This window comes from Pan troglodytes, chromosome 17 (assembly GCF_028858775.2).
Source record: "Pan troglodytes isolate AG18354 chromosome 17, NHGRI_mPanTro3-v2.0_pri, whole genome shotgun sequence".
NCBI lineage: Eukaryota > Metazoa > Chordata > Mammalia > Primates > Hominidae > Pan > Pan troglodytes.
This window is the reverse complement of record NC_072415.2, coordinates 55,405,625-55,432,935: the sequence shown is the minus strand read 5'-3', so window position 1 is coordinate 55,432,935 and position 27,311 is coordinate 55,405,625. Positions and strand designations below refer to the sequence as shown.

The window sequence follows — 27,311 nt, the reverse complement described above, 5'->3', positions numbered from 1 at the left end:
TCTCCCAACAACTGTGTGAGTAGAATTATTATTATATCCATTCTGAGGATGAGAAAACTGAGGCTCAGAGGAGATACACCACTTACCTTGGGTGAGTGGCAGAGGCAGGATTAAAACTCAGTCTGTAAGACTCAGGGCCCTTGATGCTGGTGTTGTTTTTGGCCCCACACAATGCACTTGGTGTGGTGAGTTTCTCTTCTCCATCGACTTCTAGCTTTCCTTAACTCTTAGAAGGACCTTGAGCTTGCTACTTCTCAACTCTCTCTCCCACTGTTCTGGACTCTCCTGGCTCCACGGCCTCTCTCCTTAGCTTGGATACTGAGCCTGGACATCCCAGAGGGTTGCTCTCTAGGACCCTGGGTCCCTTGCTTCTCTGTCTGTCCCCCACCTGTCCTTTGTCCCTGCAGCCCTGTGCAAGGCACACGGGTGGCCCACGTCCATGAGATGCCCTCATCGCTGGGCCCACACCCCTCTGCCCTCTGTTCTCATCTCCCTTTCTCATTCCCAAAATACCCACTCTAGACAATCACTGCTCTTTTCGTCCCCATATACCCTCACTCCACCCTCCCTTCACAGTGAGAGAAGATGACAATTCATGGAGAAAGCAGGAAATGCCCTCCACATTCCCTCCCTTCCCCATGGCCCTGGTCTCCCTGCCTCTCTGACATGTCTCCTCTCAAGGCCTTTCTTCCTTCCAGCTGTCCTGCAGAACAACTGTGCCTCCTGCCTCCTGCTCAGCCTGGTTTTGCCTGAGTATTTCCCTCTTCTGCCTTCAATCTGTCTCTAGCAGCAGTTTCCTCTTCACCTGCAAATGTGCCTGATTCTCTCATCTTAAAGTTGAATCCCTTGCCCACTGTCTGCCTTAAATTACAATTTATCTCTCCTTCTGTCACCCCAGCCTCAGTCTGAATCTCAGCTTTGCCCCTTACCCGTTCTGTGACCTTGAGCAGGTTATATGACCTCCCTGTGCCTCCACTTTTTCATCTTTAAAATGGGGCTCAGAGCATTACCTGCAATATATGGCTGCTATGATTAAAAAAAGTTTAATACATGCAAAACAGCCAGAATGAGGGCTGGCATATGCTAAGCCATAACTGAGAACTAGCTACAATTATTCTCCTCCCATGCTCCCTAGACTGTCTTCTTCTGTGATGGCTAGGCACTATTTTCCTTCAGGCTTCCCTCTCTCCTAAGACTGAGACTTCTAAGGCTCCTCTGAAGTAACCACCTCCTCCCCACACTCTCTCTAAAGGCTGGTGCTCCTCAGGACTGTCCTTTCCTAACCTTCCTTGCCTCAGCCTTGCTGTATGTTCTTCCCCAGTGATCCTGTCCACTCCCATGACTTTAGCTAAGACAGATCTGCTGACGATGACCACATTTCTTTTTTTCAAATTCTGACACTTTTATTCTACATGCAATCATGTTCATCATAAAAAAATGCAAAATGTAGATAAGTGCTACCTCCTTCCTGTCCCCACTGTCCCAGCTATGGTTCTGGTTTACTTTGTCTCATTTCCTACACAATCAAAACCTTGCCTGCTGTCCACAGACTTCTTCCTAAACACAAAGTCTGATCTCGTGGCTTTGCGTAAGGATTGAGGTATTGTGGCTCTTATAATCTGCTGCAATTTATTTCCCCAACATCAATATCCCATCTCTCCCTCCTATGTCCCATACTTGTTTCAAGGCAACCTCAAGGCTTCCCGAGTCCCCATTCCCTTTCACAACTCCATGCTTTTGCACATAGTGTTCTCCCACGTGGTATTCTTTCTTCTTAACTCTTTGCATGGTTCACACTCCCTCTCTTTTTTTTGAACCCAGTTTACTTTAGCTGCAAAGACTTTCCCAACACCCCCAAGTAAAATTTGCTGCCCCTTTTTCTGTTTTCTACAAGTTTTGGTTCATACTTCCAATACTTTGCACTAATCTATGGGCATCTTGAGGGCAGGGATGAGGTTTTATTTGTCACTGTAGCTCTAGTGCCTGTTGTGGGCCTGGTGCAGCTGGTGTCTGGCCCATGCCTAGTGAACGAATGAGTGAACTCTTGATTTCATGCTGCTGACATGAAAGCTTAGAAAGGCATGACATTAACATATACCTAAAAAAGACAGAGGTTTGAACCATAAATGCAGATTTCTTTTTCTTTAGAAGAAAATATAATTTTGAAACATTTGAAAATAACTAGCTTATAAAGCCACTTAAACAGGGAAAAGCAAGTTCCCCATTTATGTGAATGTATCTGAGAGCATCACTACCATCCCCAACCCTATTGATGAGAAAATCTTCCATGGTAATATTTATCCCTTGCAGGAAGTTGTGTGTTTCTTCAAAGATCTCTATATTTGTAATCTCATTTGATCTTCATAACCTCCCCAAGACAGACTGCAAAAATGGTCTCAATTCTCCATGCCCCCTTGCATCCAAGCCCATACAAAGAGCCTTGTAGCATTTCTCATCAAGAGGTGTAATCTATTTTCCCATCCCTTGGATCTGGGCTGACCTTGTGATTTGCTGTGACCAGTAGAATATGGCAGAAGTGACATTTTCTTTTCTAGTCCTGAGTCTAGTCCCCCAAAGGCCCTGCAGCTTCTGCTTTCTCTGTTGGACACCTGTGACTACCATGTAAATAAGTTTGGACCAGCCTCCTGAAGAATGAAAGACCACATGGAGCAGAGCTGAGGCAGCTGATTCATCACAGCCAAGACCTCTGATCCTTGAGCAAGCTGAGCAAAGCCAACTGGTAGCTGACCTTCTAGCTGCCCACAGACACATGAGCAAGGCCATCCTAGACCAGCCAGCCCCCAGAAACCTTCAGTTCCTAAGCTAAATAAATTGTAGTTTTAAGCCAACATGTTTGAGGTGATTTGTTACACAGCTCTAGCTAACTGATACACTCTGTGAGAGAAAAGGACAGGAGTAATAATTATCTCCATTGTTGGAATGAGGAATCAGAGGCTTGAGGAGGCAAAACTTCAGTTCCTAATTCAATGCTATGTCTATAACGTTGGTGGTTTTCAATAATTGGTTGGACACAGAGTTCTACCTTCAGGCAAAATTGTATGTATTCCAATATGGAAAGCCAGTCAAAAGAGTACCTATACTGTTGAAGGTGGCATAGGGCCCTAGAACCCTGTACCTTTCTTATTCCTTGGCTCTTTTCTGCAGGGTGGTCCCTGGGGGGCCCTGGATCAACACAGTTCGACAACACTACATTTATACCACCAGTCAACCACTCCCAAAATATACATGGAGTAGCTACTGTATGCTTAGGCTTGGCCTTGAGACAGTGGGTGGCATTAAGGGCAAGAAGAATGTGTGGTTTATGGTCTGCAATAACCAAAATCAAGATGGAGAAAAACAAGTCAACAATTATGAAGTCATAACGAACCACATGAAAATGGTGACATGTAAGTGAGTGATGAAATTTGTGGTAGAAGGTCTAGGCCCTAAAGGTGTGGTAGAGAGGGTGATGGTTGTTTGGGAGATGTCAGAAAGGGGCTCATGGAGAAAGTGAACTCCAAAGCAGGACAGGACTTGAATGGTTAAAGGAGAAAGAGGAGAGCCTTTCAGACAGGGAAATGGTAGGGTCTAGGGGAAGGGGGTACACATTTTGTTTGTGGGACAGACCAGGAAATATGGCCCACAGGGCTAAAGAAATTTTAGGGCCTTGGAATGGAGTGAGTTATCCATGGAAGTGGATTGTGAGCTGCCTCTATGTCCTTTAAGGTCCACCTTTTCCATGGAGCCTTCTCTCATTACTCCCCAAAGAATAATTTATTATTTTTCTGAATGCCATGTCCTTCATTAAGTAATTAATGACTTTTCCCCTCCACCAGAGTGCAAATTCCTGTAGGGCAGAGCTAGTTTTCTCCTTTCTTTATATTATTCATGGAGTTGACTTGGGAGATTTTGGCCTGTGAACTTTGACTAATGATAAATTTCACTATGGACATGTTGCTGTACTTCACAGCAATGGGATCACAACTTCTCAGTCTCAACCCCTGTCATTTTACAGTCAGAACAGTATCACCCTGTCTAGCATTTTGGCTTGGGAAATGGGGTGCTAACAGATGGGCAATTGGATTTAGCACCTTTTGAGTCAAAGGCTTCTGGGTTCTAAGGGATGGGGAAAGGGGCCCATTAATCACAAATGACATTTTGTGAATACTCTATTATGAAAGATTGCTGGTTTTAAAACAGATTCACAAATTATTTGATGCTTCTTCTATCAACAGGTGAAGTCCAATTCTCTTGATTATGGGCTGGCCTTAGTGACTCTCCTCTTACAAATAGAAAGTAGCAGAAGTGATACTGTATGACTTTGAAGCTAGCTCATAAAAGGCAAGATAGCTCCTGCCTGGAGCTATCTTGTAGCTCCAGATATCCAAAGCTCTGTAGCTTTGGAGAAGCTTTTGAATCCCTGATCTACCATGTGTATTAAGTATGTTTTTATTCTCGGTATTTTGATGCTTTGATGTCTGAGGCCTTGCTGACCCTGGAGGTTAGCTAATTAACCCTCCCAGGGTTAGCTAATTCCTAGAGATAAGAAACAACTCCCCTGGGAGGGTGCCCTTCATATGCAAACCAAATAACCAGAGCCTGTGCCCCAACTACCTCTTTTGTGGAGTTCTCTCACTCCAGACCTCTCTGTTTCAGGCCTAATCACCCCAAGGCCCTGTACCAGACAACTAAGAACAGCTGCTATGCCCTAGAGCCTGCTGAAATTATTCAAACTAGACAATCCTAAACCTACTTGCCCTGCCTCCCTTGCCCATTCCTTTCCACAGGAATACAATAAAGGCTCTTGCCCAAATTCCAGCCCCACAACCCTGGTGCCTGTGTTTCCCATGTGGCTCCCCTCGGCGTGCCATGCCCATCCCCTTGGCATCTCTGAGTATAACAGACTGTCCTTGCAATGGCAGTTGTCTCTTGATCCATTGGCCTCACCACATCTGAATAATGCGGGCTAAATTTTAAAACACAGTGTAGGAAGTCTGCCAGGCTGGAAGGACCACATGGAGAGACCACAGAGACAGGGAGGGAGAGGCAAGGAGCCCCTGCTGTTCCAGCCTTCTCAGCCCAGGTGCCAGACACTGAAGAAGCCTTTAAGAAGACCCCTGCTCCAGTGGCTCATTCCTGTAATCCCTGCACTTTGGGAGGCCGAGGCAGGTGGATCATGAGGTCAGGAGTTCGAGACCAGCCTGGCCAATATAGTGAAACCCGTCTCACTAAAAACACAAACAAATTAGCCAGGCGTGGTAGAGTGTGCCTGTAGTCCCAGCTACTCAGGAGACCGAGGCAGGAGAATTGCTTAAACCTGGCAGGCGGAGGTTACAGTGAGCCGAGATCACGCCATTGCACTCCAGCCTGGGCGACAGAGTGAGAGAGACTCCATCTCAAAAAAAAAAAGCCCCTGCTCCAGCCACCTTCTCTCCAAACACCCAGACTGAAACTGCCTGGGTGTTTCCAAGCAGGAAGTGCCCATCAGCTCCTAGAACCAGGAGAGACAATCATACTGAATGACTATTGTTGTTTTGTAACACTAAGCTGGGACAGTTTGTTACAGTCATAAGTAAGTATCTGAAACAGGAGAGATGATTAGAGTTACAGTTCTGCAGATTTCATTTTTATTCCCTTTGACTGCCAAATCACTATTTTTGACTCTTCAAGATCCTTTAATTCTTAAAATTTGAGATCCTTCAAGTTAGAGCAAGATGCTGTAGATGGCCTCTACTCCCCAGCCAGGGCACCAGGAATATCTCTCTTGTATTGCTTCGTACAGTGTCTCAAAGAAAACATCGAGAACTACTCAGAAATATTTCTAGGGGCACCAGGAGGAAATTCAGAGCTCAGCATGGCCAATAAGAAAAAAAAGTGGGAAGAAAAAAAAAAAAAAGAACAAGACAAACTAGGCTTTCAAAGAAAATTGAGGATCTGGAGAGCCTTCAACTATTTTGATTTATATTTAAACGTTTCTTGAGATTGAAGTCTTGATTAGCCCAGTTCTCTCAAGTTCTGCTTCAGCCCTGATTTATGGGAAGGCCAGGCCAGAGGAAAATGAAAGCAAAATGCGGTGTTCTTTAAAATTACCTTGGAGCACTTGAAGGAGAGCACAAGTGCTCACGTGGGGATTGAAAAGGAAGTGATGAGATGAGCTTCTGAAGCCCTAGATCTGCGGGTGCCTAGTGTGTGTGAAGGGGAGAGACTGTGAAGGATGAACTACAATCTCTGCAGGTGAAACCCCTGTAGGACGCTTTGTTTGGCTTGGTTCCCCATAGACTGAGTTCTCCATCAAAGTGGGGATCTGAGAGCACAGGCTGGCAGCTTTGATTTAGTGACCCTTCCATCACCAGCTAGAAGGGAGAAACTTATAACATGGGGAGAATGACAGGGGCATGGAGGGAGGGGGCTACCTGACAGTGGGTTGTGGTAGTGAAATCCAGACTCACTGTAGCTCAGGGACTGAATCACCCTCTGTCCCAGGCAAGAGAGCTCCCTGATTCAGATTCCCCACTCTGACCTTCCTTTTACCATGCCTTTTCATGGTCAAGAAACCCACAGGGCCCAGAAGACGTGCTCAAGTGGAGTTCACTGCCCTCTTTTTGACCTCACTAGGGTTACCTGGGATCTGCAATTTCCTGAATAAATGGATCCAGACCCACTTCCATGGTCGGTGTGGACAGAGCTCCTCCTTGCTTCATCTTTCTGAGGATAGATATCACTGGTGATGTGTACATTTCAGGACTTGAAGGCGGCCAAGTGGTGGCTATTTATAGGAGGCTGTAGAAAAGCTTGGACACATGGCCTAGGATGTTCATATGCATATGCCCAGGTCTCATAAAATGTAAGATGGAGCCAAGGGTGGGAAGAGAGGAGAGGTATAGGCCAGAGGCCTCCAGCTTTGCTACAGAAAGCTGAGAATTCTGAGAATTTGAAATTCAAACTTTGCTCTTCGGTTGATGAAAAGGTACATTTGTCAATGAAGGAGGAAGAAACGTATTTGACATTTGTTATCTTGATTTATAACTCTTGCATATTTAGCCATATGGTATATGTGAGCTTCCATATGTACTTGTGCCCTAGGCATGCAAATGTTAGGAGAGGGTCTGTGCAAAGGGCAGAGGCAGTGTGTGGTGTTGGTCTATTGTGTCAACCTGCAGAGAGCTGAGTCTTTCTCCAGCCCTCTCCCTTGAGGGTGGGACGGTTTTTGGAGGGTGGTATTGCTTTCAACTTTAACTCCACTCCCAAACCACCTCAGCTAAAGAGTCAGCAATGGCTGCTCCCGTCTATAGGAAGAACCCTGAAGACCTATGGGATATTCTGGACCTAATCTACTGTCTTTAACCTACCTCTCACCACTATCCTCTTCTCTTCCATGAACCTTCTGTCTGGTAGCACAAGCCCCTTCACTACTTCTCCATGCTCCTTCTCCCCATAACTCCCCTACATTACACACACACATGCATACACAAGCACACATGCATATAGGTGCACATACACACATGCAGGCAAGCAGGTTCCTTCCTGTCAATTGACTCATGACACTAATTCTGTCTCAAATACCATTCGCTCTTCTCTCCATCCCATCCAAATCCTACCCATTTAAAAAGATCTAGTTTAACTTCCTAAACTTTGTTTATTCATTAATTCATACGATGACTAGTAATTGACACTGTACTAAGCCCTAGCTTCCAGCCATGTGAATACATATTTTTCTCTAATCCAGTTTGCCTTGATCTCTATTTTCTGAACATCTATATCATATGTCATTTCTACTTAATTTTAATAAGGTTTCAACACTGTTGTCTAAATTTTCCCAGTTGTAGATTTTGTCTTAAACTAGATGATATATTTTTGATGAGCAGGAACTCTGTGCTGGGCCATGTTTACATTTTACTCATTGGCCTACAGAATTTAATGGCATAAAGCTGATATGTAGAAAAGGGCCATTGATTAAGTGATAGGCAGATTGATGGAGGGATCAATTGATTTGCTGCCAAGCCACATCCCATGTAAGGGAATTTTCAGAGTATGGGTGGTCTGGCTTCCATTCTTTCTCTGCCATTTTTAATGAATTGTTTCTAATGTATTATGGATGTATAATGCCTGAATTCATTTCAGCCCCTTTGAACATATTGATATTTTGGCCTGAAGTCTTAATAAGAATGATTTCTGTATGATGACTTTGAGTTTTTATTTGTAACTTATAACAAATTACTCTTGTAGAAAATCTTTTGTTGAAATAAATTCAGTTATTTATTATTTCTTATTATTTCCATATGACATTTGGTTTGCTTTTCTAACATCTCTAACATCTCTTCTGGTGGGGCTGGAATCCCTGTTTCTATCTCTCTTCTTTTAAGAAAGAAGCTTATATTGAAGCAGTATTTCTCAAAAGTATGGAGCCTGGGTCAGTGCCATAAGCATCATCTAGAAACCTGCTAGAAATGCAGTTACCAGGACCCAGTCCAGACCTATCATTTCAACAAGCCTTCTAGGTGATTCTGATGCATGCTAAAATTTGTGAATCAATCTATTAGTTGAAAGAACACTGAGCTGGCAGTGTAGACCCTGAATTTTGGCTCTGGCTGTGTTGTTAAAGGCTGTGTGACTCACTCTGAGTCTTGGTTTCCTTGTGCCCATTTTTCTGTCTTGGTGTTTTGGGGGATAAAGGCGGACTATTCTCCTCTTAGTTTTTTTAACTGCCAACATGGTGACAATAACAATGATGTTTCATAAGGTCATCTTAAAGATCAAATAAATAATTTATTACATACTCATCCTTATAGAATTTTTTTAAAACCTCTCAGAATAAAGGGAGCCCAGGCTTTCATTATTTTACATTGGGTTGCACAATCGAGAAATCTTGATTTCCACCATTTGTAAGTGTTACAGCCCAGTGGGGAATGCACACACACTTGCCCATAGAATGAGTATACCTGAAGTGCCCCAATAAGTGGTATATACGATGACAATAACCTCAGAAGAGGAAGCAGCTTCTGAGACCTGGAGTGGTCACACTGAGAAGGTTGCATCTCAAAGATGAGTTCTGGATTGAGACTTAAAGATAGATAGGTTACAGGTAGATGAACAGTGAGGAGGGGCACTCCTGGTCAGCTCAGGCAGGTGAATGCCAGGGTTAAACATGGCAGTCTAAAATGGGGGTGTAAAGTGAAGACAATGAGTAGATCAATTGCCAGGAATGGGGTATGTGTTGAGAGATTTAGTGGAAGATAACTTGGAAAAGATGTTGAGACTAGGTGTTGAGGGTCTTGACAGAAGGCAAAAGAACCTGGAAACTCCAAGAGAGAACACTAGCATAAGAGGTCAGTGGTTATGTTTTAGATGTCTTCAGGGTCAGTAGGATATTTACTTGGTGATTTGTTGGGGGCATCTTATCACATGCTTTTAGGAAAGAAGACAGAAGGTAGTTCTGAACCCTTGAATTCTATTTTGGGAATTGCCTTGGCTGGCTCAATGGAGCCAGTCTAAATGCATATGTGTTAATTAACTCTGAACAGCTTTAAAGACTGACCTAATCACAAAGTTTCAGATACCCCAGAGGAAAGGAAACAAGTTCATCATAGCGGTAGCTCTCAGTTCTGGCTATATATTAGAATCACTGGGGAGCTTTAAAAAAATCCGTATCTGGACTCTACCCCAGAGATTTTGGTTTAATTGGTCCAGGATGGTGTCTATGCACTGTTTTAAAAGCTCCCCAGGTGGATCTAATGTGCAGCCAGGGAGTGAACCACTGCCCCTGGAGGAGCAAGCAGGTATAACTGTAGGTACAGATAATGTTCAACCAACCCTATCAATCAACCCATATTATATTTTACTCAATGAGAAAATGTTTCTGTTGTTTCAGACATCAGTTTTCTCTGATTTTTGGTGGCTCTTCAAGTAATGGATCAGACTGCCGTTGTCTTGGCAGGCTGGGGAGTCTGGCAGATATGAGTGATCTTGGCTGGTATAATAAAAAAATATGGACCCAGAGAAGAAAACATAAGGTGTGGGCCCCATTGAGCGGAGCAGTGGAAAGGCCATCTTAAGACTTCTGTGTAATGCTCAGCAAGGAGTCAGGAGCTACAGACTAGGACCATTACTGTAAAGATGTTGTCTGATTTCTTAGAATTTTATAATGATCACGTTTATTTTTAATACTCCCTTCTGTAGCCTCAAAGCATCTACCAGTAAATCCTTGAAACTGAAAAAGGCCAGCCGGCTCATTGTCAGGAGAGGAGAACTAGAGGGCTTTGTGGCATAGCATCTTGGAGGGAAGAACCCCCAGGCAGAGCCTGGATGTGGACAGCTTTCCAGAGAAAAGAGCAGGCTGCCAGGAAGAAAGCCAGCTGGGAGCAACAGTCCCTCGTGGCTCCATTGTGTTTGAAAGTACAACTAACCCAATACTCAGCACAAAGAATTAAATAAATGTTTGTCAAATTGACATGTGTCCTGTCCTGGCCTCCATTATTTATGGATTGTGTGTCTTTGAGTGTGTTATTTATTCATCTACAGTACTGGCTTCCTCCTCCTTAAAGGGGAGTTAATCAGTCTTCAGGAAGTGCCCCAAAGGCACAGGAGAATCAACCAATAAACTCTGAGGAGTCTAGAGTTAGAGCCTAAAGTGACACACCTTTAATGACATGTCATTTCTCCAAAGTCTCAAGTTTTACCTTAACAACTCATATACAATGTTCTTTCCTCCATTCATCATAATTTCATTCATCATAATTTTACTGAGTGCCTACTACATGCATGGCACTACTGTAAGCACTTGGGACTCAACACAGAGCAACAATAAAAAAGACCCTAGTTTTATGTTGTTCTATTCTAGTGGAGAGAGACACAATAAATTTCAGGATTTATCTGAGTTTGTTGAAAGTAGAAATAAGGAAACATTATTTACAACTTCTAATTTCTAAACACTCTCCTTGTCTCATTTCACAATCTTGGTACCAAATGATACTCCAGGAGGAGGTGCATGGTCCTGGTGCCTGGCCTCCTGCCATGTATTAACAAAGGCATGTGGTCCTGGATGGGAGGACAGAGGATAAGGGGTTTGTTAGGATCAAGTAAAAGGATAGAAGGTATATTGCTTGATCAACATCCTATGTAAATTGTAAAGGGTGGCTACAATTTTTAGGAATTTTATAATTCCAAGTGACTAATGTACTCCAGAATGCAATGGACTCAGTGCCTGCAGCTATGCTTTCTCTAAAGTGCTCTTATTCTCTTCTCACTCTCAGATTCTGGTATTTGGGTACATATAGGTGTGGTTGGACTTAGAGGAGGGTGCTTTAAGATCTACCATCCAGGCTAAATGCCAGGCATATAATCCAAGAGGAGCTTCATTTCAAGGTGAGATAGGTGAGGGTGTAGGGAGTCTGGAGTCTGGGTCTTAAAGAACATATCAGATGTCATAGAATTTTGGAGCCAAAGGGTAGCCCAGGGTGGTTGAGTGACAGGTTTAAAGTCACATGGAAAATTAGGGATGGAGCTAAGATGAGGATAGAGGGCTGTGTTCTTCATCCTTCTTTGCTGTTAAGAGATGCTGACCACATACGAGTCCACATTGCTCCCTCTCCAGCTGGTGCCCCTCAATGCTACACACTTGCTATAGGATGAAAGACACTTTTTCCTGATTATCTGGAACCATTTGAAACAGTTCCAATTTTTTCTTCATTTTTGATGACTCTATAATTTAGCACAGAAAACAATGATGAGAGTCAAGGGATTTTGCAGTTTTAAAGGCCATTGCAGGGCTTTTAGTCAAACTCTCTTGATTAAGAATGAAGGGGGGTAGGCTGCAAACTGAAGCCTGAAGAAAGAATGTGACTAGCCCAAGGTCACACAGCTGATTGGTCGATGGCTGGAAAGAGGCCCAAGGACTCCTGGCTCCCTTCCCAGGGCTGTGTCTCCCACTGTCATTTGGAGTGGTTATCGGTGTGGACTCACACTCTTGGTAGACAGATTATTTAATGAGCCAGCTAACTTTGCCATAATAGCATGAGCATTTGGTAGTAAATCAGGTCCATTGTCACTACAGCTTACCTAATTACCCACATGTAGTCAGCTAGGGTGGACTTTCTCCTTGAAATCCTTATTTCATAGAATATTGATTTCCCAGATATATTGTTGTGAGATGGCTAATGCTGGCCAGGGATGAGATATGAAGTCTGAATTAAATATACCTTGAGTTGCTTTTTATGGCATTGGATCTCTAAATCTTGAATTTTATTTTGTAAGGAGGAAGCTCACAGTAGATTCTAAGGGAGTAAGAAAGTGTAGCACTGATATATTAATGAATCATTTAGAATAGAGTAAAGGGGTTAGTTCAAGGTTAAGAGATGAGTTTTATTTCAAATAGGGAGATAGTTGAGAGCATTTATAGGCTATTGGTGAGAAACCAGTAGAGAGAGAGAACAGGGTTTAGACAGGAGGAGGGCAACAGATTTTTTCAGACTGGAGGTAAGGATGGGTGAAGATAGAAATAAATAGAAGATTGAAGCTCTGTGTTGAGAAGCAGTTGGGATAAGGACAGTGGGGCATGAGGGGTGAAATTGAAGGCCCATGCCCTCCTAACTAGTGAAATGTTGGAAGTGCAACTTAGGCTAGAATCAGTACCTAATGTTTAGGGAGAAATGGGAGAGGTGGGCACTTCCTCCTACTTCCATCAAGCTAATTTAAATCCTACTCAGTCTCCTGGAAATGCTCTCAGTCCATACCAGCTTACAATACATTCCTCTTCTTTTACTGGATCCAGAATTTACCATCAATTCCATAGTGTCCAAAACATAACTATCCACAGCCCTGTATTACTCTTGTTTTATTCCAGATTGATATGCCACACGTTTCTGTATCAGTCAGGATAGGTTAGGTTATGCTGCAGTAACGACCCCTCAAGTCTCTGTGGATTAAGACAACCAAGGGTTAGCTCTTATTTACACTATAATACATAGGTGGGTGCTGGCCTCTACTTCGTATTGTCATTCAGGGACTTGGGCTGACAAAGGGCTGCTCATCAGGCAGGCTAGGTGACAAAGGAGCTGCCTTCTTGAATGTTGCTGGTACCTCATGCCAAGGATAAAAGAATGCTTTCTGAAGTCTTGCCTCAGCAATTAATTCTGTGGCTCAGAAATGACATGACATTTTTGCTTACAACTCATTCTTCAGAACCACTCTCGTGGCTCTGCCCGTCACAATGAGGAGGAAGTACAGTCCTACCATGTGCCTCAAATGGGGAGGGACAATAACACATTTAGCCAGCAGAACTCCTCCAGCTAGACAGCACGTCCCCTGAAGGCAAGGAGAGAGCAGCCCCCTGCTTCTCTGGTGGAGATGCTATATAGGGCAGCCATGGCTCCAATCATGAGGTAGGGACACACTGGCTGTGCCCATAGAGCTCATCAGTTAGCCTGGTCCTGCAGGCCATAGGCCATGAAGCTCATTAGGTGGGTGAGGTGAGGCAGGGGCAAGGCACAAGCCTGCTGGGGATGGCAGTGGGAGTGAAGAATCCCTCAGGAAGACACAGGAGGGAGGCTGCTCATGATGACTGGGACCTCGATGCTGCCATTTTGAGGGGTCTGGTGCCCCCACCGCCTCTCAGGATTGGGAGCTGGGCACTTTCATGAATGTTTGAATGAGGGGATCAGGACAGCTGAACACCCATGTTGGTCTGATTGCAGTGAACTGAGTATAAGAGCACTGGAAAGAACCGCCCGGGTCAAGCCTGTGACACCTCCCCTGACCCAGGAACTGTAGAACAGGTTGTGAGGGATGTGGCTGCCCTTCTGCACATCTTCACCATCTTCTCCTGAAAGATCCTGGGGTGGGTCTCTTATTCATGAATCACTTGCACTTGCCTGTTAAAAAGGTTTTAACATCTTTTTATAGGCCCTCCTCTTAAATACTGACCATTTTGACTTTGAACCCAGTAACTGTCCAATGAAGTGATCAGGAAAGGTAGAGGCCGAGAGAGGTGGAACGGTAGAGGCCGAGAGAGGTGGAAAGGTAGAGGCCGAGAGAGGTGGGCGGCTTGCTTGACACAGGACAGCTAAAGACCAGGAGTTCTGCCTTCCTCACACTCCCCAGGGTGGTCACACTCACCAGGCTAACCCCTGGACACAGGTTAGCTTTTTCAGAAATAGATTAAAATAACCTCACTCTTCTGAATTTAAAGGACACTCTGACTCTTTCCCAGTTTTTAAGATATCCTAGGTATTGAATAAAACAGAGAAGCTTCCCTTTGCTCAAGGATAACAGCCTGAAATCAGCAGACAGATCTGGGCTGTCCAGCCAGCTCGCTCTCTATCAGTCGGGGTCCCTTTAAGATGCAAAACTTGGAGGTAGGGAGGTCAAATGCAGGCCAGTGGAAGTTTCCACACTCTGTCTGTCTGGGCCAGCGTCTCTGTCTATCTCAGCTTAGGAAGGGTGGGCCCTTTTCCCACAGGCTTGAGATTTATGACTTTAGTCTGGGATGGTGGGGGTGGGCGTTGGCCTTCCCTACAGGAGCAAGTGGGTCTCTTCAAGGGTAAACAGAGTTACAAAGAAAATTCCAAATGGGTACCCCTCAATCTGTGTCAGCCTTGCTCCCTGGTCCTTTTTCTCCTTGTGAGTTACACACACACACACACACACACACACACACACACACACACACACACTATGTGCACATGTCCTCAGCTATAGAATGAGGCACAGTGATAGTGGTTTGTGTCTATATGTCCTCAAGTCCTCAGCTCAAATAAATCACCAGATTCCCATTGACCACATAAGGCAGAAACTTTTAGTTGTTACTTGAAAATACATTAAACACATACAAGCACACGTGCACACCCCCATTCTGAAAGCTTCTCACCTTGACTTCTAGCCCTCACCAGTACTTCTGATAAATCTGTCCTTCTGAGCAAAGCTGGAAGTATTCTCTGTCTGTACCGCCCTGCAGTTACCTGTTCGTGGAGATGTCATCTTCCTGCCCCCAAGATTTTTCCTTTAATACACTGACATATTGAGAAGCAAGAGCTGTAAGTATTGAAAGTCCTTGTGGAGATTAAATGGGAATCAGAAATCAGCAACTGGCTGGCTGAAGCCTTAATTATCAGTGGAGGGACACTCACAAGGAAGGAATTTGGGCTGAGTTGGGAAGGCTGGGGTGAGCAGTGATGTGGACACTGTGTGTGTGTGTGTGTGTGTGTGCGCGTGAGCGCATGTACATGCATGTCGAGGGTGACGACAGGGAGAGGCCTGCCATCAGCTTTTTATTAAGAGAGTTTTTAAATGGTCCTGTGTTTTTAGGAAATCTGAATAAAGTTTTGTGCTTATGGGAGAATTCTCCCTACTTTCTTCCATTGAAGGCAGTGTATCCTAATGAGAACACAGGCCCTGAAATCAGACTATCTGAATCTAAATCCTGGCCCCATGATTTCTAGCTGTGTGACTTGGGCAAACTCCTAAACTTCTTCAAGCCTCAGTTTCCTGGTCTGTAAAATGGGCACGATCAGAGCACTGACATTATAGAGTTGGGAGTGCTGAACGCCTAGCCCAGGGAGGGAAATCTGACTATTTCTGAATTTTCTATCTGAATTGACATTTGGGTTATTCCACATTTTTATTTCCTTACCTGTCACAACTCATAAACCACCCAAAGTTTTTACTTCCACAACAGAAATGCTTTGTTTCCTTAAGGGAGCTGTGCACAAACTGCCCACTACTCTGCCATTGAAACAAAACACACATGTCCCCACCTGACACTCTAGTGCCTTGTGACTTTATCTGGGGATAGAGCTGGAGCTGAGGTGTCAGCATAAAAGGGCAAGGCAACTTTCTTCTCTCCTGGGTCAGGGCTGCCTGGGATGATTTATTGGAGTGAAGTGACCCCTGAGGTAGAGGGAGGAGGACAGCCATCACAGGATGGAACTGACATTCCTTCCTGTGCCTAGAAGGGCACTCTGCCTGTGGAGAAGCGGGTCAGGGCACGCACACTGATTCAGCCCTGGCTGTATGTGGGTAGGAACTGATGCGTGTGCTGGGAACATCCTGCAAATGCTGTCAGGATGCCTGGGGATAGCTTGAGTTCTGCCACCGACGAGATGTGCAGTCTTGAGCAAGTTGCCTCGCTTTCCTGAGCCTCATTGTCCTCATGTGTCAGACTGATATCCACCATGACGCCAGCCCATTTCTCCTGCAGACTTCATGACAATCCCTTCATTCCCTCCCTACACATGCTTACACATGCACAAGTGCACACAACATATGCACATGCATGCTCACGTAGAAGCACATGCATGCGGCTGGGTGTGGTGGCTCATGCCTGTAATCCCAGCATTTTGGGATCCCATGAGGCGGGTGGATCATGAGGTCGGGAGATCAAGACCATCCTGGCTAACGCAGTGAAACCCCATCTCTACTAAAAATAGAAAAAATTAGCAGGGCTTGGTGGCGGGCGCCTGTAGTCTCAGCTACTTGGGAGGCTGAAGGAAGGGAATGGTGTGAACCCGGGAGGCGGAGCTTGCAGTGAGCCAAGATCATGCCACTGCCCTTCAGCCTGGGCGACAGAGCAAGACTCTGTCTCAAAAAAAAAAAAAAAAAAAAGAAGCACATGCATGCACGCTCACAATACACCATAGGTGCAGGCACTCATGTCTATAAACACATGCATGCACGAACACGCACACATCACCCCATCACCCACATGTGCTCTTCCACAGCTATCTGAATTGTATCCAGTTCAAGTTCCACCTCCTGATTTCCTGGGCCTTCCCATCCTACCCTCATCACTTGCTTGTCTCAACTTCAAAGCCTCCCCATACAAAGTCTCACTTTAGTTACCTTGTCATGTTTGAATTATTATACTGCTGTGCTGTGTTTGTCTCTCCAAATGCAGTTAATTCCTTGACAGACTTAGGTGCAAAGATCTCTCCCCGAGAACTTCCGTAGCGTGCACAAGTGAATTTCCTGTCATGATAATGATGCTTAAACTCCAGAGCCCTTCATTGGCACAATGCACGTACACGGTCACGTGTTTTTATGTAGCTGGCAAAAGTGAGATATTTCAACTATAATCTCTTAAAACCATTGTTTCTCCCTGGCATATTTCCCCCTGGCATCCCCTTCCTCATTTTGGGGGGCACTGATGCTGCCACTTTGAAAACTAGCTAAGGGGCAGTTGAGCTGGGGCTGTGTTTGGTTTAGGTTCAGTGGGAGGTGTTTGTGTAGTTTTAGTCACCTCTCTGTGTAACTCACTCATCAGTAGCTGTCACCATGTGGAAAAAGCTGCCAGGAACACTCCTGTTACCCACTGTGCAGACATCCTCTGTCTTGTGCCATGAAAGGGATGCAGTTGTACAGAGACCTGAGTATCTGTGTCCTGCAGAGCCCAGCACTGGAAGCATATAGATGGTGAAAGAGAAACAAGTTTTTAAATGCCCAGAGCCAGAAGCTACTTGGTGGGAAATTCCTCCAGTCATTAGGTATGTAAAATCACAAGAGCATTCTCATCACTGCCTCATCAAAATAAAAGTTCTCTCTTGTCAAGAATACACTCGATCATGCAAAGTAATACAATTATATATGCACCATTCATCTTGTTTCTTTTTTGATGGGAATTACTGACTTAGAATTTATCAGAATCCCCATGTTTAAATGTCTTGCTGATTTGACAGGAAATACTGACATTGATGGAGATAACATAAAACTCATTATACGCCACTACAATGAGGGCATCGATGACAATCTGGTTAGTAAGTTTCATAAATTCAAAGAGCATTTTAGATTTGTTGCTGTGAAAGAAAAAATGCCCTGAAATCTCATAGCTCATATGTGAAAGATACTTGACAGAGGTTTTCCCAAAGTTGATAACAATCCTGAAAATTCACGTGGCATTACCAGTGACAAATTGTGAGACTGAAAGAAACCTTTCCAAACCGTGAATAATAAAGTACAAAATTTGATCAGCTTGTTAGAAGATAGACGGAATTATCTTTGTATTCTCTCTATAAAGTCATATTGAAAAATTATAGTCATTTAAAGAGATGATCAAAGAGTTTGCAGTTTGGTAAAAGATAGACTGAATTATCTTTGTATTCTCTCTATAAAAATGATATTGAAAAATTATAGTCATTTAAAGAGATGATCAAAGAGTTGGTAGCCAAAAAAATGTAGGAAGAAAAGTATTACGGATGTGTCAGACAGTTATTTTAGATTTTGTGGTGCCTGTAGAATTTGTCAGCTTTTTAAAATGTGTAATTTGTTGTGACTTCATTCTTTCTCAATAAAATTACACTTTCGAATGTAATTTTGCATTTGGGATTTTGAATTCTTTTCTTTTTCTTCAAGAGGGCCTTCTAAATTGTGAAAGCTTCTGGCCCCACAACCTTGGTCTGCCCTTATGTTCCCCCCAGTTCCTACAGAGAGCTCCCTGTCACAGCTCTCTTTGGCCTGTGGCTGCCAGCACAGACTTTGGCCATGAGGGCGGGGTCTGGGGTGGCACTGACAAGGCACCCATCCTGAGCCAGTGGGGGATGCAGGTCTGGCAGACCTCACACATCTTTAGAGACCACCTGCCTCTCATTCTACAAGGGGCAAAACTTTTGTCACACTGCCTCAGAGGGCCCAAACCTTCCCACCAACCGTCTTGTCAGGGCCTGGCTGGGCCCTGCCAGCCCCCCTGCATTTCCTTTTAATAAAATTTAATGTTTTCATTTTCAAAGACCTAGAAAATCCAAACACTTTTTAAAAGCCCCGAGGAACTATAAAAATTAATAGCACAGGGATAATTTCTTTTTCAGTGGCGACTCAATTAAACCTGCCAAAGTCAGACAGTGTGATTTAAATGCACCGCTTGCAGAGGGACCAAAGCAGAGCAGGCAAACATGGAATGAAACAATAATATTTACCAATTACCCTCTTGGTTGTTTCCCACCCGGCCCCTTCCCCCCAGGGAGAATTTTTTCCTTCCCTCCCTCCTCTCCGGGGGCCAGAGCTCAGCATCCCTAATTGTTTTCTCCTTGAATGGTCATATTGCTATCAACAAGTGACTGAACTTCTTCTCTGCTCAGAGTAATGGAAAAATACCACCCAGGCCGGCTGCCCGGGGCAACAAGCCACATGGACATCATCCCGAATGTGGGGCTAAGATCAACTTTGAAAACAGAAGAATGGCTCCAAGTTCAATCCAGCCAGACACTCCAGCCAGACAAGACATCTAACATTCCATGCTTAGTCCTGCCCCAGGACACTTGCTCCTGCTGTCCCCCTGCCAGGAATGCCCTCTCTCCTATTCATTGAACACTTACTACTGAGCACCTAAAGCTTGTATTTTCTTCAAGACCCCTATCAAGATCAAGTTCCTTTAGGAAAGCTTTCCTGATAAGACCCATATCCATGTAGATTTCACTCTTACTTGGTCTACCTTCAGCTCTTCTGTATCAGGTCAACTGACATTATCTTTTAATTACGTATAGACTGGGCACTGTCCTAGATATTTTAACTTGTAGATTCACAACATGCTTATCTGTTCTGCTAGACTGTAAGCTCCTTAAAGGGAGGAACTCTTCTGAATGCATCTCTTAGAATGATTCAGTGTATTTAGTTTGGTGTTGTGCACCCGATGGAGGTGTACTAATTGCATTTGAACTGGAACGGGGAGTCTCAACATTTTCTCTACAACAGGAGAGAGAACTGGGTGCCTCAGGAAATAGGCACAAGAATTTCAATGAAGCATTGTTTGCTTAAAAAAAATATATACCTGAGCTAAATGTCCATCAATGAAGGCATGGATAAAGAAATCAGGGAATATGATGACTTGCCATAGAGCAGTTATATAAAGAAAATGGAGTCAAATCATCAATCTATATAGATCCCCAAATAGAAATGTTGAGTGAAAAAGACAAGTTGCAGAATAATGTTAAGATACAATTATGTAAATTCAGTGCCATATCGACAAATACTATATAGTGTTTTAGAGATCCATATGAATATATCCATTTGAGAACACACGGATGAAAAAGAAATATGTACAATTCATAATAGGGTTGTTGCTGGAGAGGGAGGGAGGGGAGTGGGAGTGGGACCTAAGAGTTTTTAATTCCTTCTGAATATTTTTCATTTTTATTAAAAAATATGAAGCAAATAAGAGAAGGTTAACATTCACTATTTCTGCTTGGTGAGTACATAGGTGTTTGTGAAGTAGAGTCAGGCATGATAGCCACCCAACGGGCTGCCCCTCCTCCTGGCATAAGACTGGACACCCTTTCCCAGCCTCATTTGCAGTGAGCTGCAGCCAGGCCAGGAATGTGGCCTCTGGAACACCTGGCCTGGGTTCCGCAGCCCTAGCAGCAGACAAACTGCTTGTTTTGCTGTCACTCTCTTGCAGAGAGCTTCCCCAGACTAAGTGGGACTATAGCGAACAGGAAGAGGGAAGCATGACCACTGAGCAAAGTCCCAAGGCCTTCTTCTGCCCACAGGATGGATTTTCAGCTGGCTCCCCGACAGGCACGTTGCCTTCATTCACCCTCCTACCCAGAATGTCCTCCCTACAGCTGTTATGGCACATACTCAACCATAAGACTCTTCTGCCTGGTCCAGGCCACTGTGGCTGGTGACAGTGGCCTCCCGTGGCTCATCCCTCACTCCTTATATCCTCCCTCCAGTCCTCAGAAATCTTATCTCTACTGCTTATTTTGTCTTTCACCACACAGTATCCTGTGCTGTTGCTTATATCTTGGTGACAGGGACAATGCCTTATCTTTGTATCTCTCTGTCAGGGAATGACCTAAGTTGACTTTTTCCGTGTTAAGCAGAAGAGAAGAGAATAGCAGTGTTTAATTTGGTCTTCCTCTAGGATCCCAATGAGGATAGCACATTGGCCTCTTCTGAGGCTAGAATTTCTAGAGTTGGGGTAAAAGGGACCCTTCCTGGAGAGAGGTGGGGACAAGCAGGAAGTCAACCCCAGGACATGAAAGAGGTGAGGGTATGGGGGCTCCAACAATGAGCTGTTGGGGAAGGGGCTGAATTTTATTTTCATTTCAGAGAAGATCAAGGCTAACTCTAGCCAGGGTTTCTTGCATTGCTTTAAACTTTATGGCTTCTTGTGTTTCTTATTTTTGTTATCACTTTTCATTCCTCCATAGGGGCTTCATATAAGTTCCCTTAGAATGCAAGGGGATTGTTTGTCTCAGAGGCAGCTGGGCAGGTAGGGGAGATATCTGGAATCAACTTCCTATTCCTCAGCCTATCCTAGAGGAGTAGAAGGCTCTGTTGAGAGGGTTGGAGACCATGGCTGAGAAGGAGGGCCAAAAAGGGGCTAAATCCCTGAGGTATATGGATAAAAAGGAGGTGGCAGTGGGAAAGTCCAGGATGGAGAGGAGATTCTGGGGGTAGAGATAGGGTCTTCATCTGTGGTGGAGCAATGGTCAGTTACTGACCTTTTGGCCTTAGACAAAGCTATTTAGCCTCTCTAAGACTCAGGTTCCTTATTTTTAGAAAAGAGATAGTACACCTTGGCTGGTCTGCTAAGGTTTTAATGAATAAAATAGGTACAAGTGTTTAACAACCACTGGGTGCTATCCAAATATATGCTATTGCCCTGGCTAATGCAGTAGATGCCAGACAAATGCAGGCCAGTCAGAATGAATAGGCAGATGACGATGAAGCGAGCTCCCTGGGAGGGGGCATATGTTCATAGGCGGGTCCAGAGGTCCAGGGCAACGTGTAGGCAGAGGACATTTAATAGGGACTTGGGCCACACCCAGGAAGCCTCTGCTCCATGACCTTGATGTGGTGGTCCCTTATCTCCTGAAGGCCAGACACCTTGGGTCAAACATTCTCTTCCCTAGGGAAGAGCCTTTGGGCTGAAACCTGGTACTTTCAGCTAATGGTGGATCCTGCGGGTTCTGGCACTACAGCTGGAGGCCACAGTAGAGTGCATCCCAAGGAGGACAGGGAAAACAAAGCAGTCTCTTGGATGTTAGTAATCTAGTCTCTACTGAGTTTAGCCAATGGCACCAGAGCACCATAACCACATGTTTAGAAAATAAGGTGACAACAATGAAGGTGATTAGAAAAGGCTTTGGTACAAATCCAAGTTGTAAATATTTTGGAGGAGAGTGGGAGGACCATATGGATTTTATACCACAGGGCTTTGTCCACCTGAGACACCTAATTTCCCATTTTTTCTGGGAGACAAAGTCTGAACATCCTATTTGGACACTGGAACCTCCCACAAAGTGGCCAGATGGTATTTCTGGTGATCTCTCCTACTTCGGCTGTCTTGTACAAGCCTCCTTTCTGCTGAGTGAGCAGAACACACTAACCCATTTTAACGTGCCATCTTGTTCCTTTTTTCCTAGCCAACTCTACCATCTCATCAGAGCCCAACTCAAATCTCACCTTCTTCCCACAGGATTAAGGGGTTCAACTTCAATGACAACTCTTGGTCTTCATCACTCTTCCATTTCTAACCTCCCCAAATGCTCAGTGCCTCTTTCCTTTGTTTGACTTTTTAGCATTCTCTGACTAACATTGTGGCTGCTTACGTATCTCATCTTTTCTTTTATACTATGAACCCCCTGAGAGAATTGATTGAGTTTAGCCTATAACCCCCTCTAATCCACCTAGCACAATGCTGGACACATAAGAAACTCAAAGGGGCCAGGTGCGGTGGCTCATGCTTGTAATCACAGCACTTTAGGAGGCCGAGGCGGGCGGACCACGAGGCCAGGAGATTGAGACCAACCTGGCCAACATGGTGAAACCCCGTCTCTACTAAAATACAAAAAATTAGCCAGGTGTGGTGGTGCACACCTGTAGTCCCAGCTACTCTGGAGGCTGAGGCAGGGGAATCGATTGAACCCAGGAGGCGGAGATTGCAGTGAGCCGAGATCGCGTCACTGCACTCCAGCCTGGCGACAGAGTGAGACTCCATCTCAAAAAAAAGAAACTCAAAGGATTCTATCTCTATCTCTTGGAAAGATAGAACCCTGGTAACCAAATAATCCTTTGTCCCTTGGTATCTATGGTCAAATGGACACTTGTGGCGAACTCAAACTCATGCTCTCCAAGGTGCAAGCACTAACAGGTGACCCACACCTGACTTTGGCTCACACTTCCATAGTTTCTAATCCACCCCAGTGAGGCTAAAACTCATGATTATTTCCTACAGAAAACACAACACCTGTGGTGATGCTGCTTTTGTGGTTTCTTCTCTGCTCTACATTCAGTTTCTGACCACTTCCCTTCCACTCCTGGGACACAAACTCATAGTCCAGTATGAGCTCCCACATGGCCCTCCTTACCAGTGCCATTCCTCTCTCATTTCCATCTTCTCTGTACAGTGTCTACTGCTCCAGTGCTTACTGTTTAGCTGGGGTGAGTGTGATGAGCCAGACTCACAGATTAATACTGTATAAGGCAGGGTCGTACTAGTGACATAAGTGACGCTTTCCAGAAAGACTGAACTGGCTTCAAGTGGGTGTCCTTAGGGGTCTACAATAAGGAGACAGCATTTGAACTGAGCTTTAGAGGACAGATGGGATTTGGAAGGACAAAGGAGAGAGAAAGGTACCAAATCAAGAGCCAAGGGTGTTAGGAGAAAGTGACTTGAGAGAGTAGCTGGAAAGGAGGGACTATAGGAGGTGGAGAAGAAAGGTAGATGAAGGACCAGGAATTGGAATGATCTGAGAGGCTACCTGGCAGACAGCTTGGCAGGCCCTCAATAATGCCAGGTATTTATACCTGAAGTGGTTTCTGAGTGTCTTTGAGTGGGCAGCCTGGGTGTGTCACTTATGGAAATGCCCCAATCCTCAGGTATGGGGTGAATTCATCAGGAGTTAAAGGGAGGACACCCTCATGGGTCTATACTGATGCCAGTCTAGGAAGGGTCTCTCCTAAGTGCCTAACCTGCTTTAGGGTGTGAACGGTCTCTAGGAAGGATTAATTAAATGGGCAAGAAACTATGGCTAGGCTCCTTGCAAGGACCATGGGAAAGCACTTGCCAGGCAGAACAGGCAAAATAAGGGAAGAAGACCACACTAGGAGGGGATGCCTAACTCACAAACTCCAGGCCCAATATATGGGGCCTCTGACATTGTCTTAGGAAGGGAAAAACTTCTCATGGCCATCATCCAACTCCAGAAAAGCTGAGAATAGGGACCCTGAAAGAGGCAGCATTTGGGGACATTTTTGGGAGGTGAGAGGAGAATGTGAGTTAGACCCAGCTGCTCGAGGCTATTTCCAAACACCTTTTCCTTGGGAAGTTCAAGAGCACATAGCCACAGAACCTGAGCCTACAGTGTGACAGGATGCCAGGAAAATAAATGCAACTTATACACATTAATGGAGCCTGGCAGCCTGGCTTGAGCATGTTAGGCACTGCTTTCAAAGAGACGCATTGGCGACTGAGGACATCCAGCTCAGCATGGCAGGGCCTAGAGGGAACCTAATGCAGAAACAGTTAGAGAATGGGAAACAGGTAGCATGGCATGAGATGATCGGGTGAGAATGAAGCAGGTTACAAAGCTGCAGCAGTCAAATGTCTATTGAACTGTGACAGGTCGAGGGTCAACACTGTGGCCAGTGCTTCCATGGCAGCAAAACTAAGAATGCAAAGGATATTGGCTTCCAAATACCTGAGAACTGTACAACAAGCAAAGGTGCTGGCTGTGCTAGCATTGCCTACTCTTTCTTGAACACTTACCCTATGCAGGGAGTGATGCTATATTTCACTGTAGCATAAACCTGGTTGGACTCAGGTTTGCAGATCTGTTACTTTGGGTTTATTTGGGACATGTGGGAATGCCTTCTTTTGGTGGGTGTATTCTAAAGATTTCTTATATGCATAAAGTTTTTGGCAATAACAGTGTAAGAGTGGTGTGTCTCAGGAGTGGGAAAGTCAAAACCATGTACCCCTATGGGTGCTCCATATTGGAATCGACTGCCTACATCATTTTTGGCAGGCACAGTCAACACATCTGTGGATTTAGCTATATACAGATTGCATACAATGTCATAGGTAGATAAATATAAATTGTATTGTGTAAATATAAATACAGAATTTTAAGCAGCAGGGAAATCACAATATATATTGTCTCATTTAATCTTCACATGAATCCCATGATTTAACTACTATTATCTTCATTTTACAGAAAGGGAAGTGAAACATAGAGAGATTAAATAAATTGCTCATGCTCAATTAGCTGGTAAGTGTCTGAAGTAGGCCCAGAACCCAGATCTCCTTGAAGGTCTTAGTTTCTATGCGCTACTGGAGGTATCTACACAAGGCATAAAGGAAGACTTGTCAGGGATGCTGATAAGAGAATTTTTGCCTTATGGGTAGGGGTTGATAAGATTCCTTCCATGTCTTCAGGTCTGTGGTGTGGCATCTGGGGTTTTCAGGAGGCCACACCATAGACCTGCAGGGTAAAACACTAAAATATATGATAAGGTGGTTGCTGTGGTCTGCATGTTGTGTTTCCCCAAAATTTATATGTTGAAATCCCAACTTTCAAGGTGATGGTACTAGGAGGTGATTCAGTAACGAAGGAAAGCACTCATGAATGCAATGACTGTCCTTATAAGAGGGACTTTGGAAGTGTCTTTGCCCCTTTCACCACATGAGCATGTAACGAGGAGAAAATGGCAGTCTGCAACCCAGAAGAGGGCCCTCACTAGAACCTGACCATGCTGGCACCCCGATTTTGGACTTCCAGCTTTGAGAATTGTGAGAAATAAATGTCTGTTGTTTATAAGCCACCCAGTCTATGGTAATTTGTTATAGCAGCCCAAATGAACTAAGACAATGAGCTGGACCCTGCACACTCCAATGCAATGCCAACGATGTGGAATTGGGCAGGCAGTCTGGCACAAGGGCAAGATGAGTGAAGTCTGTTTACACCCCCAGAATCCCTGTTTTCTTTGTAATTTTTCCTTGCTGTTTCTTTAATGTTACCCAGCCCTTGGCGACCCAAGTAGCTGATCTGTCTCCATGAGGGAACATTAAGCAGCCAAATGGAGAAAACTCAAGCTGGAGGCCTCAAATACATCCACTCAGAGTGTCTAAGCATTTTATGATTCATAATAAAAAAAATTCCTATCTTTGCCTTGGAGATCCAGAGATGCCCTGATTTCTGGTGGGATGGGAAGTGTCCACTTTGAATTCTAAGATTGGTTTATGTATGAATCCTCATCAGCCATGAAGAGTCTGTTGAGCTTTTTTTCTGTAGATTGTATTAAGGAAGTCACAGGTAGACTCTTTGGTTTTCAAATACAGCTGCTCCCCAACTTATATTTTTGACTTATGATATTTTCAATTTACCATAGGTTTATCTAGATGTATCCCATCTTAAGTCAAAGAGTGTAATGAGTGTGTATCACTTTTATACCATCAGAAAGTTGAAAAATCATAAGTCAAACCATTGTAAGTCAGGGACCATGTGTATAAAACTATATTATACCATTGAATGTTCTTATTAAAACCATGAATGCTCCCTTCTCCCCTCCCCTTGGAATTGTGATATACTCCTTATGAGGGTATGCTACCTTGTACCTCTGCCCTCACAATTGAGAATCACTGGTCTCCTGGAACCCTTATAGCTGAGAAACCAGAGATAGGAATCAACTTGGTCACAGCCACAAAATAACTTATTCAGCTCATTCAATTTGGTTCTAGTCAACAAATATTTATTGAGCAACTACTACGTCCCTGGTATCCTAAAGGCAACAGGTACATTTGCAGTTTCAAATCCATCTCAAGGGAAGGAACTCTCTGACTAAAGGACTGAATGGTAGAATTTTGGTACTGATGGGGAATAGTCTTACTAAAATCCCACATTACAGACAAATGTCTGCATAACTAATATAAAAAGGATCAGCCCTGCATGGATGCCCAGGTTTGAAGATGGCAAGAAATGAGGGGGTTTAGAGATCTTTCCCTAAAGTAGCAGCATATCTGCTGCTCCTCTCTTGTCAACACCCTCTTCTCCTTGGAACTGGTCTTATACCCTGCCTGCTGTTTCCTTTGTTGTCTTTTTATCCCCACCATGTTGGGCAGAAGGGCAGCCCTCCTTATTCCCCCCCACCCCCCCATCCTTCCCGGCACAAGGTTCCATTCTTTATTAATGCTGTTTTAAAGCCAGCACGGAGCTGTTTTCCAGATGTGGCCATGCGCAGACAGTAATTGTGCTCTGTGATCCCTTCCAGCTGCTCCCGTTGCTTGCCAACAAATTCCCTCCACCCCCACCTTGCAGCCCCAGGAGTCCATGTTTGGGGGCTGCAAATTAGGGCAAACGTTGTAAAATGATCATGTGCTACCCATG

General features: G+C 44.5%; 1 protein-coding gene and 1 long non-coding RNA gene across 3 annotated transcripts in view; one reads left to right on the top strand and one right to left on the bottom strand.

The window, feature by feature from the left end:
• Positions 1-10,447, top strand: part of LOC107969485 (uncharacterized) — an 83,713-nt gene extending 73,266 nt beyond the window's left edge. For both annotated transcript variants that reach the window (XR_001711337.3, XR_001711336.3), the window contains exon 6: positions 10,177-10,447. This is a non-coding gene — a long non-coding RNA (uncharacterized LOC107969485). The remainder of the gene's footprint in view (positions 1-10,176) is intronic.
• The window catches only part of SLC14A2 (solute carrier family 14 member 2), a 200,011-nt gene that overhangs the window by 101,805 nt on the left and 70,895 nt on the right, over positions 1-27,311 (bottom strand). The window lies entirely within an intron of this gene.